This window comes from Scatophagus argus, chromosome 24 (genome assembly GCF_020382885.2).
Source record: "Scatophagus argus isolate fScaArg1 chromosome 24, fScaArg1.pri, whole genome shotgun sequence".
NCBI lineage: Eukaryota > Metazoa > Chordata > Actinopteri > Scatophagidae > Scatophagus > Scatophagus argus.
In genome coordinates, this window is record NC_058516.1 from 9,491,397 (window position 1) to 9,495,467 (window position 4,071).

Sequence of the window (4,071 nt, forward strand, 5' to 3'; positions counted from 1 at the left end):
GTACTCGTGAAGTGAGCTAAACACTTAGCAAAAAAAATATTTTGTAGTACTTGTGAAGTAAGTTCCACACTTAGGAAAGTCAGTTAAACACTTAGCAAAAAAATTTAATGTGTAGTTAGAGTACTTGTGAAGTGAGTTAAACACTTAGCAAAAAAAATATTTTGTAGTACTCGTGAAGTGAGCTAAACACTTAGCAAAAAAAATATTTTGTAGTACTTGTGAAGTAAGTTCCACACTTAGGAAAGTCAGTTAAACACTTAGCAAAAAAATTTAATGTGTAGTTAGAGTACTTGTGAAGTGAGTTAAACACTTAGCAAAAAAAATATTTTGTAGTACTTGTGAAGTAAGTTCCACACTTAGGAAAGTGAGTTAAACACTTAGCAAAAAAATTTAATGTGTAGTTAGAGTACTTGTGAAGTAAGTTCCACACTTAGGAAAGTGAGTTAAACACTTAGGAAAAAAAATAATTTCTAGTACTTGTGAAGTAAGTTCCACACTTAGGAAAGTGAGTTAAACACTTAGCAAAAAAAATATTTTGTAGTACTTGTGAAGTGAGTTAAACACTTAGCAAAAAAAATATTTTGTAGTACTTGTGAAGTAAGTTCCACACTTAGGAAAAAAATTAATGTGTAGTTAGAGTACTTATGAAGTGAGTTAAACACTTAGCAAAAAAAATATTTTGTAGTACTTGTGAAGTAAGTTCCACACTTAGGAAAGTGAGTTAAACACTTAGCAAAAAAATATTTTGTAGTACTTGTGAAGTAAGTTCCACACTTAGGAAAAAAAATAATTTATAGTACTTGTGAAGTAAGTTCCACACTTAGGAAAAAATTTAATGTGTATTTAGAGTACTTGTGAAGTAAGTTAAACACTTAGGAAAAAAAATAATTTCTAGTACTTGTGAAGTAAGTTCCACACTTAGGAAAAAATTTAATGTGTATTTAGAGTACTTGTGAAGTAAGTTCCACACTTAGGAAAGTGAGCTAAACACTTAGGAAAAAAAATATTTTGTAGTACTTGTGAAGTAAGTTCCACACTTAGGAAAGTGAGTTAAACACTTAGCAAAAAAAATATTTTGTAGTACTTGTGAAGTGAGTTAAACACTTAGCAAAAAAAATATTTTGTAGTACTTGTGAAGTAAGTTCCACACTTAGGAAAACAATTAATGTGTAGTTAGAGTACTTGTGAAGTGAGCTAAACACTTAGCAAAAAAAATATTTTGTAGTACTTGTGAAGTAAGTTCCACACTTAGGAAAGTGAGTTAAACACTTAGCAAAAAAAATATTTTGTAGTACTTGTGAAGTGAGTTAAACACTTAGCAAAAAAAATATTTTGTAGTACTTGTGAAGTAAGTTCCACACTTAGGAAAGTGAGTTAAACACTTAGCAAAAAAAATATTTTGTAGTACTTGTGAAGTAAGTTCCACACTTAGGAAAGTGAGTTAAACACTTAGCAAAAAAATTTAATGTGTAGTTAGAGTACTTGTGAAGTGAGCTAAACACTTAGCAAAAAAAATATTTTGTAGTACTTGTGAAGTAAGTTCCACACTTAGGAAAGTGAGTTAAGCACTTAGCAAAAAAAATATTTTGTAGTACTTGTGAAGTGAGTTAAACACTTAGCAAAAAAATTTAATGTGTAGTTAGAGTACTTGTGAAGTGAGCTAAACACTTAGCAAAAAAAATATTTTGTAGTACTTGTGAAGTAAGTTCCACACTTAGGAAAGTGAGTTAAACACTTAGCAAAAAAATATTTTGTAGTACTCGTGAAGTGAGCTAAACACTTAGCAAAAAAAATATTTTGTAGTACTTGTGAAGTAAGTTCCACACTTAGGAAAAAAATTAATGTGTAGTTAGAGTACTTATGAAGTGAGTTAAACACTTAGCAAAAAAAATATTTTGTAGTACTTGTGAAGTAAGTTCCACACTTAGGAAAGTGAGTTAAACACTTAGCAAAAAAAATATTTTGTAGTACTTGTGAAGTAAGTTCCACACTTAGGAAAAAAAATAATTTATAGTACTTGTGAAGTAAGTTCCACACTTAGGAAAAAATTTAATGTGTATTTAGAGTACTTGTGAAGTAAGTTAAACACTTAGGAAAAAAAATAATTTCTAGTACTTGTGAAGTAAGTTCCACACTTAGGAAAAAATTTAATGTGTATTTAGAGTACTTGTGAAGTAAGTTCCACACTTAGGAAAGTGAGTTAAACACTTAGCAAAAAAAATATTTTGTAGTACTTGTGAAGTAAGTTCCACACTTAGGAAAGTGAGTTAAACACTTAGCAAAAAAAATATTTTGTAGTACTTGTGAAGTGAGTTAAACACTTAGCAAAAAAAATATTTTGTAGTACTTGTGAAGTAAGTTCCACACTTAGGAAAACAATTAATGTGTAGTTAGAGTACTTGGAAAGTGAGTTAAACACTTAGCAAAAAAAATATTTTGTAGTACTTGTGAAGTAAGTTCCACACTTAGGAAAGTGAGTTAAACACTTAGCAAAAAAAATATTTTGTAGTACTTGTGAAGTGAGTTAAACACTTAGCAAAAAAATTTAATGTGTAGTTAGAGTACTTGTGAAGTGAGCTAAACACTTAGCAAAAAAAATATTTTGTAGTACTTGTGAAGTAAGTTCCACACTTAGGAAAGTGAGTTAAACACTTAGCAAAAAAAATATTTTGTAGTACTTGTGAAGTGAGTTAAACACTTAGCAAAAAAATTTAATGTGTAGTTAGAGTACTTGTGAAGTGAGCTAAACACTTAGCAAAAAAATATTTTGTAGTACTTGTGAAGTAAGTTCCACACTTAGGAAAGTGAGTTAAACACTTAGCAAAAAAATATTTTGTAGTACTCGTGAAGTGAGCTAAACACTTAGCAAAAAAAATATTTTGTAGTACTTGTGAAGTAAGTTCCACACTTAGGAAAAAAATTTAATGTGTAGTTAGAGTACTTGTGAAGTGAGCTAAACACTTAGCAAAAAAAATATTTTGTAGTACTTGTGAAGTAAGTTCCACACTTAGGAAAAAAATTTAATGTGTAGTTAGAGTACTTGTGAAGTGAGCTAAACACTTAGCAAAAAAATATTTTGTAGTACTTGTGAAGTAAGTTCCACACTTAGGAAAGTGAGTTAAACACTTAGCAAAAAAAATATTTTGTAGTACTTGTGAAGTAAGTTCCACACTTAGGAAAGTGAGTTAAACACTTAGCAAAAAAAATTTAATGTGTAGTTAGAGTACTTGTGAAGTGAGCTAAACACTTAGCAAAAAAAATATTTCTAGTACTTGTGAAGTAAGTCCACACTTAGGAAAAAATTAATGTGTAGTTAGAGTATTGTGAAGTGAGTAAACACTTAGCAAAAAAAAATATTTTGTAGTACTTGTGAAGTAAGTTAAACACTTAGCAAAAAAAATATTTTGTAGTACTTGTGAAGTGAGCTAAACACTTAGCAAAAAAAATATTTTGTAGTACTTCTGAAGTGAGTTAAACACTTAGCAAAAAAATTTAATGTGTAGTTAGAGTACTTGGAAAGTGAGTTAAACACTTAGCAAAAAAAATATTTTGTAGTACTTGTGAAGTAAGTTCCACACTTAGGAAAGTGAGTTAAACACTTAGCAAAAAAAATATTTTGTAGTACTTCTGAAGTGAGTTAAACACTTAGCAAAAAAATTTAATGTGTAGTTAGAGTACTTGGAAAGTGAGTTAAACACTTAGCAAAAAAAATATTTTGTGGTACTTGTGAAGTGAGCTAAACACTTAGCAAAAAAAATATTTTGTGGTACTTGTGAAGTGAGTTAAACACTTAGCAAAAAAATATTTTGTAGTACTTGTGAAGTAAGTTCCACACTTAGGAAAGTGAGTTAAACACTTAGCAAAAAAATTTAATGTGTAGTTAGAGTACTTGTGAAGTGAGCTAAACACTTAGCAAAAAAAATATTTGTGGTACTTGTGAAGTGAGCTAAACACTTAGCAAAAAAAATATTTTGTAGTACTTGTGAAGTAAGTTCCACACTTAGGAAAGTGAGTTAAACACTTAGCAAAAAAATTTATGTGTAGTACTTGTGAAGTGAGCTAAACACTTAG